This window comes from Echiichthys vipera (genome assembly GCF_963691815.1).
Source record: "Echiichthys vipera genome assembly, chromosome: 4".
Classification (NCBI taxonomy): domain Eukaryota; kingdom Metazoa; phylum Chordata; class Actinopteri; order Perciformes; family Trachinidae; genus Echiichthys; species Echiichthys vipera.
Window position 1 is genome coordinate 30,923,987 of NC_139829.1, and position 14,497 is coordinate 30,938,483.

Consider the following 14,497-nt stretch of genomic DNA (forward strand, 5'->3'; position numbering starts at 1 on the left):
TTTAAACAAACCATCATGTGAGGATATATAACTTATGGCCACAAGGTATTTTCACCTATGAGACCACGCAGAGTCTCTAAAAAAAGAGTCAAACAAACATATTTGAAATTATGACAACAAAAATTCCTCCTACATACGTTTACAGCATGACCTTAATCTAACAACTTTATGGAATATGACAGCATAAATCCATCCGGCAGCCATCTTTCTGAAAGTATCCATCAATCAATGAAGACAGGAAAATTCCCCATGGCCCCTCTGACTCAGGCGACCACACACACACTACTCCAAATCATTTTTTTAACAAAGGAATCTTATTTTATCTAGAGAAATACATGTAAAAACCTCAGGAAACAAAAAACAATGTCCAAATTCAGGCTGGTCGATCCATTGAACCCTCTAATGGACCTGTCCCTGCCGAGTCCCCACTACCCCACAGCATCAGGAAAAGAAACCCTTATATAATTAACTTATAACAGAAAACATCATTCTTCAAACCAGGACAGCACAGTAATCCATCTGTACCCTCCTGGCCTCGTTTTGCTGTTTGAAAACTGTCAGTTCAGCGTTTCTAAAACAGAGAAAGAAAGAAACCTGACGGCCACAGACACAAGCGCTCATTGATCGTTTCCCTGATTGTGCCCGTTCTCTCAAAACACGAGAGAATATTCTCCGCAGATTCAACTCTATTATCAAGAATCAAACCTCATCTTTGTGTCGATGCATCAGATGACAAACATTCAACAGCGCCTTCTGTTGCATGAGCATAATGTCATTAACCTGTTCCTCTGTTAAGACGATCAAAAGTTCACCAAACGATAACCGCAAGAATCATACAGGTACAAAAAACCCTTCATGAGCTACACTTAGAAAGAGATGTGCATGTGAACGAGGTCGGGTTGGAGAACTGTCGAGTTCAGACGTGAGACGACTCGAGCACCGAGGCCGGTCTCCAAGCTTCTCCACACCTGAGAGAAAGAACCAGCAAATCAATCACATGGATTTAAATTTTGATTGTGTTGTTGCCTAGACGTTTACCACCTGCGGTGATTGATAATCAGCAGGAGTTTAAATATTTAATTGATGACTCTAAAATCGCCCGTAGGTGTGAATGGTTGTCAGTCTCTGTACGTCTCTATGTGTCCTGTGATAGACTGGCGGCCTGTCCAGGGTGTACCCCGACCCCGAGATAAGCGGTTGAAGATGAATGAATGAATGATTGCAATTTGAGTTTTACTTTTAACAGAGTATATTTTTTAAAAAGCAATGCAGCGCCTGCAGCTTCTCAGAAAACTGATTTTGTTTTCCTGTGAGTAAGAAACCTTTGGATCTGGTCCATCAGGGTCTTGTAGGAAGTGTGCTGTGTTAAATATCTAATATATGACCATGGTTTTGGTCACCTGGGAGTTAAAAAACAGAGCCAAACTGGTAAAAATGATAAAAATGTCCAGTAAAATCACAGAGAGGAGCAGAAACAGCTTGGATGGATTCATGACCATAGAGGATTTTGGCCCCTGGACAATGCATTTCAAAACCTGCCCTCAGGAGGGCACTATAGAGCTGCCAAAACATCCACACACATTAAGAAGAAGTCATTCATACTGAATACCATTACAATATTAAAATTCATGAAAGCATTCAGGACAAGCCCTGCGATAGACTGGTGTCCTGTCCAGGGTGTACCCCGCCTCACGCCCGATGTCAGCTGGGATCGACTCCAGCACCCCTCGCGACCCCGAGGTAAGCGGTTGAAGATGAATGAATGAATTCAGGACACTTTAAAGCTCTTGACATCACCTTTTTACTCTGTGTATTAATGGCATGTTATTTATTCAATGCATGTTATTGTGTGATTTTATTTGGTGAAGCCAAACCCAAATTTCCACATTATGGAAAATAAAGGAAAAATGAACATAAAGAGTACAAATTAAGAGAAATATTCTTATGTTTGACACCAAGTGCAAGATTAATAATAATGAAGACGGAGTTGAAACACCAAAGAAGTCTGCGTCACGTCTCTAAATCAGCATCAGCGTCTGAAATGGTTGAACTTCATATTTTACCTTCATGAATTTCCTCTGATGCGCGTTTGTTTGCAGACGTCGGACGGCCGCCACGTCACGGTTCCACTCTAGAGAATTAACACCACAGTAAAAAATGTCACTTAAAGGATATAAACACAAGTGCTGTTCATGTTTGAGCCCATTTATTACAGAGCACACACTTCACTGACGGACATTTTCATTTAGGTCGATCCACCTTCGAGGCAGCTACTGGTGTCAGATCATGTCAGACTTGGAACTAGCCGGAGATGTGGCGCCAATCAAAGTGAATATTTAGTCGTAACACTTTCTTTTCTTATCTTCAAATTTCTGTAAGTTGATTTTCAAACCGCACTGAAGTGAACGGAAACTAAAGGCTTCACGTAAGGTGCTGACTAGAACAAACATCTTGTGTTTGTGTGCCTCCTCCAAACTGTCCAGACTTAATAATATATGTTGAGTCAATCTCATAGTGCGATTTAGAAAATGGATGTGATTTGTACCCTCAGTGAATGAACTAAAGGTAGATTATAAGGGACACTCACCACCGTCAGACTCCATTTGCGCAGATCCTCTGAAGAATTTCATCCATCTTGAAACACATTTCCCCGACACTTCATCACCAAACACACAAAATATAACAAATTAGAGCGCAAACAAACAAAGCAACAGAAGAGCTTTCAGCAAATCATTTCACGTCTTACCAAGCCTGATGGAGCCAGGATGCTCTCCTCTCTCCGACACTGTGCCCTGTTCGGCTCTCCAGTTGTAGGTTTACACGTTCACCTCACATTCTGTGGCAAATCAGACACAAATATTGTTTAGTTTCCCCTGCAATCTAAATGTTTGACACCTCAGTCAAACATCCCCTTGTTAATGAGGTTCCTCTCACGTGTTCGGTGGAGCGTGAAGAAGATGAAGAGCAGATAAAGTGGTCAGCACAGTGCCAGAGGAAAATAAAGTGAATAAGGTCAAAGAAAGAAAGGGATTGTCATACGCTCAAGCTGTTGAGAGAAGATCAGAAAATATGCATTGACAAGAAAAGGGTCTTTTGCGAAAGCCCTTAGGATAAAGATGGTGGACAACATGGGTCTGGGTGATAGAATGGACCGTGTCATGAATGGTGGGCTCACTTTGGGTGTAAATGAAACTCACCAGACGAAAACGGTACAGTGATGGACGAGTGTCAGAAGGTGGCAGCAATGCAGCATTCTGGATGCAGAGGAACTTACCACACAACCCTTAAAATAATATAAGGAGAAGCTTACTTCCCTGTTTTGGAGGAAAGAATGGCTCCCCCTGCTGTTGGTCAGGAGGATGTGCAGGATTATTGAGGCCTTGGAGAGGAGAGGTCAATCTTCTACCAATGCATACTCAGCCTTGTTAAACAGTAGAGGAGCTTATTCTAAGCTTACCTGTATTTTCCATTTTAGTTATCTGTTGGTTATCCTTGTATCTGCAAAGGAGAAGTTTGGTTTCACTTAACTTACATATTTACTTACCTGCAAAATACATTTTACCTTACTACTAACGTACTTGAAACAATGTCACGACTAGCTGAGCTTCTTGCCATTCTGCAGGATGTGCTCTGGAACAGCTAGAGAAGAGTGGGATGAGACTGGAAACACGTACCTGTCCTGTAGTCCTTATCAGAGGACTACACTGATGGATGGGAAGAAAGAGCAAGGACACAGCTTCATGGTGACAATGAAAATATGACTTTGCTTACAGATACTGACTACTTTGATGCTGCTGAAAACAAAAAGACCACAGCTGGTCTGTCCCGCTGGATGATCTTGTTAGGCTGGCAGCTAGAGAATGACAACTTACCTGTTTTGGTCTTGTCATAAGAAGTTTTTGTGTACCATCAACATAAAGAAGAGCCCATTCTGCCAAACATCTCTGCTGCTGGAATCCAAGTGAATCTGGAGAAGATAAAAGCTGTGGAGGATTTCCCAGTACCTCAAAGTTGTCCAGAGGTTATAGAGTATGGCTGGCACCACCGATCTGTGCCAAACTTGACTTATACGTACCATTAAATGCGCTCAAACAAAAGGAGTCAAATTCCATCGAGACCCTGAGTATCAACGCTCTTTTGAAACCCATGAAACTCACCTGGTATACCCGACCATCGTGGGTCCCCCTTGTAATGTACACTGATGCCAACGATGTCGGTCTCAGGGCTGTTCTTGTCCAACAAACTGGGTTAGGTTCCAAGGAAGTCTTTGTAAATGGCAGCATTAGTCTAAATGCAGAGTTCACCGGTGTCCCGGAAGGGAAAGTAAAATACAGTACCAGATGCTGATAGTGACATCGTTTGCGGGACTTTGACATGAAGAGCACATCTAGAAGACCTGGAAATACCACAAATGTAATAGTCTGCAATGGAAACCGACTTTCAGGTCCACCATTTCAGAGGATAAGGCAAGGCAAGTTTATTTGTATAGCACCTTTCAACAACAAGGTAGCTCAGTGCTTTACATAAAACGGCAAAAGCATTAAACAAACATAAAAATGACATTCAGATAAAAAATAAGCAAATAAAATAATTAAAAGAAAAAATAAATGGGGAGCGGCCGATGGCTCGGTGGTTAGAGCAGGCGCCCCATGTAATGAGGCTGAAAGTCCTTTACCACAGAACGTATAAAAATGGACGTAGCGTCTGTTGAGGTCCGTTCTCTCAACTTGATCCAATCGTCCTCGTCTACGGAGTCTCCACCTTGTAAGACTTTGACTCCGCCTCATTTCTTCTTACCAAAAATGGTATGTATGTGACGTTGGGAGGAGGGAGATATGTCCATCTAGCTGACTTATACCTCAGAGAAGTGAGACAGGGGCTAGCTGTCACTCAAGAGGCCACGCCCCAAATTATTCAAACTTTAACCTCCAATAAAATAGAAACTAGCCTGGTCCAAAACAATGAACCCCCCTCAGTGTTGTCATGGAGATATAACCTAAACATAAAGACTAGAATACTTAAATAGGTTTAATTATGCTGTGAAAACAGCCTGTTTAACATGAATGATGATGAAAAATTGCTCCATTTTGAGAACCTGGCCCTAGTGGACACTCACAACTGCAGTTTTTGGAGCTTCCTGATTGGATCAACCAGGAAGACTCTGTGGCGGGGCTTGTTCACAACGCAGCGGCCGCGGGTTTTGACTCCAACCTGTGCTGCATGTCAACCCCCCCTCCCTCACCCCATTTCCTGTCTGTCCTATGTAATAAACGTTTGAAAACTAGAAGTTACAGAGCAGTATAAGGTAACTCTGATAGAGTCGAAGTTGCACTAGTTGAGGAGATCCATTATTAAATTGTCTGAGAACCATTGAAGAATGACTCTTTGCTTCTTTTCCTCCCTCTAAACTAGGACATGAGATAAGTGGCTTCTAGAGGTTCTCAAATGTGCAACCCCGTCTCCTCGATGTTTTGTTGATTCAAGCCAAAACATCTTGGGGGTGGCTCAATGGTACAATCAGCTTCTTGATAGATCGCCTGATGTCCACCACTAAACTGAAGGATTTAAACCTGTCACCATGTTGGCTCTGGCACCGCTCGGTCCACTTTATCTATATTTAAAAAATCCTGGGTTCCATTAGCTATTGGCCTTCTTCACAATTAAAAGCACTGATCACTTTAACTCCTTATTTCTATCTAGCTTTTATCCAGTGAGGCACTGTTGCACTTTGTTTGTTGTTGAATTGATGTTAATTGCTTTCCTTTGTCGTTGTCCCATGTCGCCCATGTTTTTTTGTGTATGCTGGCTACACCGCAAATTGCCCTCTGGGGACAATAAAGATCTCTTGAACTTATCTAGATCCACTGGGATGCCACCTTGGCCTGCTTGGTAGTGTTAGCTATCAGCCACTTCCTACCCATGCCTTTAATCCTAAGCAGGGTTCTTCCACATCTTCAAGGAGCCCTTTGCTCCTCGTCTCTGCTTCTGCTATAGGCTCCCCTGCCATAAAAAAAAAAAAAAAGTGGATGGTTCCCAGTAGAATATTGCTATGGCTTCTTCTTTGCCTTCTGCACACCAGCAACCAACTGTCAGAATCTGGTCCTGTCACCGCCACTTGTGGAGGTTTGATGGAGTGAGCACAACATCATACACAGAACACAACAGACACTTGATCTGGTGTCTTTCCAGGATTATTGGAGACGTTTGTGGTGTTCTGGACTCTGATGCACAAATCACTCTGCAGTTAGCGTCCACAAAGAGCCATTCTCTTTCAACCATCATCTCAGCTCAGGGCAGATCTTAATATGTGGTCCAGAAGATTGAGGACATGGCTCTGAGCTTCTTCCTCACAACTGCTGTAATCACCGCTTTCCGCAACTGGTCTAAATCATGATCAAACATCTCCCATTTCCTCTATGCTGCTGTTACAGGCCAGTTCACTGGTTCTTTTGATGCAGGTGTCAGGGTCATCTTGCATTCTGAGCATCTTCTCTCTCCTTCTGGTGCCTTGTCTCCTCTGATACAATGATGATCATGTTCTTCCTCCATCCTCTCATCCCAGGGGACTGTAAGCTTAAGATGAACAGATTGCTTGGTGCCTTTGATCCAGAAGGAAATATTAGATCTGAGGTTAGTGTGGGTTTGTCGCCCTGGAGTTTTGTCAGATATTTGATGGGTTGTTGGTGAGAGACACCCTTTCGTTCAAGCGTTGCTTTTTGGTCTGCTGGATCTTTAAACCTCTGATTTTTGGATGTCATCATATCCACATCTGCAGACCTGGGTAAATGTAACATCTGTCTTGTGAGGTTGATCATCCTTCTCCACATTTACCATACATTGAAGATATCTTGTAATATATCTTTCAATAATGATTACAATTAATGATTGGTTCTTCCTCACAAAGATGTGCTTCAGCCTGCCAAGCCTCCACATTTGCTCATTCGTCTTTCCCAAACGTAAACAGTCTTTACTTGCTATCATCATTCTTCCTTGGTTTCCAACTAGTATTTGTAGCTTCAATTGGGTCTGCCAGAAAAGGTTAACACAACATGTTTACTTTACAGGGACTCACACCGGTGTCATTGCTTTCTCTTTTTTCCTCCAACATACCTCCCTCCAATCTGGGCCTGAGTTGAGTGGATTCTGAAGTTTCTCAAATGGGCGGCCCCTCAATGTTTCATTGATGGAAGCCCAGACGTCCCAGACAGACTTGACAGTAGAACCAGTGTGCTGATATTACCCCCTGTACAACCCTCAGTTCTATGATGCTGTTTGCCCATCAGCAGGTTGGCTCGTCCACCTCTCATTCCACTTTATCAAGTTCCAGCGGGGTGCTAATTCTGCCTGCTTGGTGATGGTGGCTTCTAGTCATTGCCAGGCCAAGGACTAAATCCTAAGCATCCAAGAGCTCTCCTGCCCTGTGAAGTGGCCCTCCACTCACAGGTTACCGTCCTTTCATCCATTCTGTTTGCTCTGGAAGATGAGAACCTGATATTTATTTAGCTTGTGCTCATGGTCTTCTTAAATCCTCTCATCCTAGGGGACTGTAAGCTTAAATTGAACCCATTTCTTGATGCCTTTAAGCCAGAGGGAAATATTAGTTCTGATGTTAGTGTTGGTTATCTCCTCTGCAAATTTAAGCTTCTTAAAGTCTGTCCCCCTCTCCCAGTTGCTTACTGTGACCGAGATCCCGTTGCTCATCATCTCTTCAGCATCATCTTTCTTTCCTGTTCCACATCAGTAATCACATCTTAGGCAGGACATCATGCATGGAACACTAAAGAAATGTGAACCCTAGATGTCTTGCCAGGTCAGTGCCCTCTCTTCAATCATTTCTCACATCTTCCAGCTGCCCTGTTTGTTCATGGGCTATAGCCTTGCCATGTAAGCTTTCCTCTTCCGTCTTGTGGACATCCCTCTGCACTATGCCACGCCACTTCAGGGTTAGACTTGTTCTGACTTGCCAGGGTGGAGGAGCCCAGACCTAGCTTGCCCGGGGTCAATGATTGTTGCAATTCTTTTGGGGTAGGCTTTTTACCCAGTTGGTCTTGTATTCTGAGAATTTTCACTTTCCCTCTGGTGCCTTGTCATCTTTATCAGGGACACACTATCCAGAGAAAGCCCTTTGGTTTGACTCCCGCTCTGGCCTCCCCTCAGTCTCACCAGATCTTCCTGTGCATTGCCCATTACGGGTAGGTTGTGTCCTCATATCCACATCTGCAGACCTGGGTAAATGTAACATCTGCCCTGTAAGGTTGATTACCCTTCTTTCACTCTTACCGTACATTTGAGGTATCTTGTACTATATTTTTCAATAATGCTTAATGATTAGTTCTTCCTCACAAAAGATTTGCTTCAGCCTGCCAAGCCTCCACATTTGCCCTTTGGTCTTTCCCAAACATAAACAGTCTTTGCTTGCTGAAATCCTTCTTCCTTGGTCTCCAATTAGTCCATCGTAGCGGTCATTGGTTCTGCTACAAAAGGTTAACAATATCTCTTTTACAGGGACTCACAGGTGTCATCTTTGAGTCAGTGATATGCTTTCCCTTTTATTTACTCCCTAAACATACCTCCCTCCAATCTGGGCCTGAGTTGAGTGGATTCTGCAGGTTCTCAAATGGGCGGCCCCTCAATGTTTCATTGATGGAAGCCCAGATGTCCCAGCCGTCCCGGACAGATGTGACAGTAGAATGAGTGTCCTGATATTACCCCCTGTTAACCTCTCAGTTCTATGATGCTGTTTGCCCATCACCAGGTTGGCTCGTCCACCTCTCATTCCACTTTAACCAGTTCCACTGGGGTGCTGGCTCTGCCTGCTTGGTGATGGTCGCTTCTAGTCATTTCCAGGCCAAGGACTAAATCCTAAGCATCCAAGAGCTCTCCTTCCCTGTGAAGTGGCCCTCCACTCACAGGTTACCGGCCTTCCATCCATTCTGTTTGCTCTGGAAGATGAGAACCTGATATTTATTTAGCTTGTGCTCATGGTCTTCTTGAATCTTCTCATCCCAGGGGACTGTAAGCTTAAGATGAACCCATTGCTTGATGCCTTTAAGGCAGAGGGAAATATTAGTTCTGATGTTAGTGTTGGTTATCTCCTCTGCAAATTTAAGCTTCTTAAAGTCTGTCCGCCTCTGTTGCTTGCCGTCGCTAAGATCCCGTTGCTCATCATCTCTTCAGCATCCTCCTTTCCTGCTCCACACCAGCAACCAAATGTTAGGCACTCACATTTTCCAGCTGGCCTGCTTGTTCATGGACTAGATCCTTGACAAGTTAGCTTTCCTCTTCTGTCTTGTGGACTTCCCTCTGCACCATGCCATGCCACTCCACAGGGAAAGCCTTGCTCTGACTTGCCAGGGTGGAGCAGCCAAGACCTAGCATGACCTTGACTACTGACCGAATGATGCCAGCATGAGCCTGTGCTTCCTTCAGTGCTGTGGTGGTGGACCATTTGTGACCTGCCACCATCAGTAAGAAACTGCCTGGTTCACTCAGATTTACTGTCACACAACATCATGGCCTGGTATGTTGTTACCTTGTGCTCAACCCTCAAAAATCCATCTCCCTTCACGCAGTGTCCTGGTTCTGTTCTTAATATCTCTGCTGACATGACAAGATGATTCATCACTGTGGAAATTAAACATCTTTCAAGTGTTGCTTTTTATCCCATTATGACACTCATCCCTGTCCTGGTCTCTGTGTCTGACCAGGTTGTGCACGTTACTGGTTGGTTGCAAGCACATCATCTTTGATGCCTCTTCAGACCCCTCTCATTTTGGAACATCTCCCACATTTGCAGACAAGAGATTTCCTGCTCAGCTGTTCCATCGATTGTCATTCATGGCGGGTCATAACAGCGGTCTGTGTTTATCCTTTCAGTTGATAATCAGACCCTGCTCTTAAGTGACCCTGGGGCTATCTTGTAATATATCCTTTGCAAAGAGATTGATTGGTTCTCTTCACAAAAAGGATGTGCTTCAGCCTGCCAAGCCTCCACATTCACGCTCTGGTCGGGGAGGTCATCCAAGTCCTTCCTTCAAGGATTGAAGTCATACCCTCTCTGCTAACTTAAGGTTCATCGCTGCTACAGTACTGCCAGGTCCAAATCCATCAACAATATAGACAATATCCCCAGGGCTTGACCTGTCTGACCTCAATTGTCCATATACTCGTCCAACATGAAAGTCAACAACTGTTTCTGGCTCTTTCTGGGAAAAAAAACGTTATTGCACCAATATTGAACAAAAGCTGATTATATTTCTAGTAATGGTATGGCAAAAAGATAGAAATTTAAAATTCATTCACTTGCCGTACATCACTTACACTAATGTAATCTATATAATGTAGCATTTATAGTTATTTTTTCTGAAACTCAACTTTTTGTTTAAGTATACCCAATATATCTATCTATTGTGAGGTTGCATTCATAAGGAAGCCACCAAAAAATAAATTATTTTGGTTATGATTGTGACAAAAACACTTTGATTTGAGATGAATAAACATGGCACAGTATCTGCCATTGAGACATATTTAAACACAAGGGTCAAGCTAAAAGACCTTAGAAAAATTAAAATGACACCTACCCTTTGTAGATTCCCTGGGTTCAGACAGCTGTTTCTTGGTGGAAAAAGTAAATGATCCAATCAGCTCCGCGGTGGGACTAACGGCGTTGACAAACAGACAGCATGTCTTCTAAATATCGCCCTACATCGTCGTTTTGTTTTTACTTCACGCTGGTCTTATGCTGCGTTTTCCAGGAATTGGTGTATAGTTTGGGGAGCAGCGGTCCATAAGTTGATGTTTCTTGTTTTGTCTTAAAATTACGCTAAATTCAGGCGGATCGATTGGTCTATAGTGGTAGATAATGAGAATCTCCCATATCATGCATAAATAATGAATTAGTTATATACCTTTCTTTTCTGGAACTCATAACGACTCATTGAATCCAATTTTGATATTGTTCATTCCTTCACTTTAATTTATTGTAAGGTTGTATTGTGGTTGTTGTACTGCATATGATTGAGACAATAAAACTTGATATGTTTTAAGATGGACAGAGACGGCGCGGCGGCCATGTTGAAAGACAGACGGCACGGCGGCCATGTTGAAAGACAGACAGACGGCACGGCGGCCATAATACAGAGGAAGAAAATTAAAATGCCACTTACCCTTTGTAGATCTACCTGAAAAATAAAAACATTATTGCACCAATATGATCCAAACTGATTACATAGATTACTGTGGCACGGCGGCCAAGTTAGACAGGCAGATGGCACAGCGGCCATGTTGGAAAGAGACGGCACGGCGGCCATGTTGGAAAGACAGACGGCACAGTGGCCATGTTGGAAAGACAGACGGCACGGCGGCCATGACAGAGATAGACAAAGAGGCAGGTAGGCGCGGCGGCCTACCAAAAATCACATTTAAATTCAACCTACCTTTTTGTAGATTTTCATTGGTCCAGACCTCAAAATCCATCCACTCCAACGGGTTGATTTGTTGTGGCATCGGGACGCAAAACAACGGTTTCCCGGTTCCAATCAGCTCCATGCTGGGACTAACGGCGTTGACAAACTGACACAGATAGCAAGTCTTCTAAATATCGCCCAACATCGTAGCTCTTTTTTTACTTCACGCTGGTCTCATGCTGCCTTTTCTAAGAATTGGTCTGTATTTTGGGTAGCAGCGGTCCATAAATTGATGTTCATCGTTTTGTCTTAAATTCGTCATATTTCTTTTCCTGGAACTCACAACTACTCATTGAATCTGGTTTTGATGATATTGTTCCTTCACTTTAATTTATTGTTAGGTTGTATTGTGGTTGTTTTACGATGGACAGACAGGCACGGTGGCCATGTTGTAAAGAGATGGCACGGCGGCCACGTTGGAAAGAGACGGCACGGCGGCCATGTTGGAAAGAGACGGCACGGCGGCCATGATACAGAGGAAGAAAATTAAAATGCCACATACCCTTTGTAGATCTACCTGAAAAAAACGTTATTGCACCAATATGATCCAAATGGATTACATAGCTTACTGTTGCACGGCGGCCAAGTTGGACAGACAGATGGCACGGCGGCCATGTTGGACAGACAGACGGCACGGCGGCCATGTTGGACAGACAGACGGCACGGCGGCCATGTTGGACAGACAGACGGCACGGCGGCCATGTTGGACAGACAGACGGCACGGCGGCCATGTTGGACAGACAGACGGCACGGCAGCCATGTTGGAAAGACAGACGGCACGGCGGCCATGTTGGAAAGACAGACGGCACGGCGGCCATGTTGGAAAGACAGACGGCACGGCGGCCATGTTGGAAAGACAGACGGCACGGCGGCCATGTTGGAAAGACAGACGGCACGGCGGCCATGACAGAGATAGACAAAGAGGCAGGTAGGCGCGGCGGCCTACCAAAAATCACATTTAAATTCAACTTACCTTCTTGTAGATTTTCATTGGTCCAGACCTCAAAATCCATCCACTCCAACGGGTTGATTTGTTGTGGCATCGGGACGCAAAACAACGGTTTCCCGGTTCCAATCAGCTCCATGCTGGGACTAACGGCGTTGACAAACTGACACAGACAGCAATTCTTCTAAATATCGCCCAACATCGTAGTTCAGTTTTTACGTCTGTATTTTGGGTAGCAGCGTTCCATAAGCTGATGTTTATTGTTTTGTCTTAAATTAGTAAAATTTTTCCCCAGAAGTCACAACTACTCATTTAATCTAGTTTTGATGATATTGTTAATTTCCTTCACTAGACAAAGAGGCAGGTAGGCACGACGGCCTACCAAAAATCACACTTAAAAATTTAAATTCAACCTACCTTTTTGAAGGTTTTCTTTGGGCCAGTCCTCAAAATCCATCCACTCCAGCGACACAGACAGCATGTCTTCTAAATATCGCCTTACATCGTAGCTCTGTTTTTACTTTACGCTGGTGTTATTCTGCATTTTCCAAGAATTGGTCTTTATTTTGGGTAGCAGCGGTCCATAAGTTGATGTTTATTGTTTTGTCTTAAATTAGTCAATTTTTTCCCGGAAGTCATAATTATTCATTTAATCTAGTTTTGATGATATTGTTCCTTCACTTTAATTTATTGTTAGGTTGTATTGTGGTTGTTGTTTTAAGATGGACAGACGGCACGGCGGCCATGTTGGAAAGACACGGCACGGCGGCCATGTTGGACAGACAGACAGACGGCACGGCGGCCATGATACAGAGGAAGAAAATTAAAATGCCACTTACCCTTTGTAGATCTACCTGAAAAAAAAAACGGTATTGCACCAATTTGATCCAAACAGATTACATAGCTTACTGTGGCACGGCGGCCAAGTTGGACAGACAGATGGCACGGCGGCCATGTTGGACAGACAGACGGCACGGCGGCCATGTTGGACAGAGACGGCACGGCGGCCATGTTGGACAGAGACGGCACGGCGGCCATGATACAGTGATAGATAAAGAGGCAGGTAGGCGCAGCGGCCTACCAAAAATCACATTTAAAAATTTTAATTCAACCTACCTTTTTGTAGATTTTCATTGGTTCTGACCTCAAAATTCATCCAGTCCACGGGTTGATTTCTTGTGGTAGCGTGGCGCAAAACGGTTTCTCGGTTCAAAATTGTAATCGATCCGATAAGCGAGACTCAACGATTAGCCAATCAGTGGCACGGACGGAATGAACACTGTTAAAAAGCTGTGCTCCGTACACAGACAGCATGTCTACTCGATATTGCCTGATACAGATGTTTGTTTTTACTTCGCTTTGCTCTTAAAACGCCGTCAAAAATACGCCATCAGTATCGACTTAAAATGATGTTAGATTCAGGCAGATGCGGCGGCCATGTTGGACAGACAAACGGCACGGCGGCCGATCAAAAACACGACCCAGACTCAAACAATAAAATGACACCTACCTTTTCGTAGATTGACTGGGTCCAGACCAGTGTCTCAGTTGAAAAATGAAATCGGTCCAATGGCCGCCGCAGGGAACTAGCGATTAGCCGATCAGCGCCACGGACGCGACGAACGCTGTTAAGTTGTGCTCCGTTACACAGACAGACACTGAAGTTTGGTTTTGCTTCGCTCTGCTCTGTGATGCTAGATTCAGGCAGGTACGTTAGTCTGTAGTGATGGATTAGAGGAAGCCTACGTTTAAATGCATATATAATCTATTATTATTTATTATCTTGAATCTAATTCTGACTTTAATGTTCAGTTCCACTTTATTATTCTATTTATTAATCTATTGTTAAGTTGCATTCTGGAGCGAGGCTCCTTTGACTTCACTATATGTCGTACTGTATATGATTGTTTATAAGACAATAAAACTTGATATTTGATGAGATAGACGGCGCGGCGGACACGATTGTGAGATAGACGGATAAAGTGATAGGCACGGCGGCCAACCAAAAACACAAAAGGCTTAAAGAAAATCAAAAAGAGACTTACCCTTCGTAGCTCCGCCTGAGAAATAAAAACGTTATTGCACC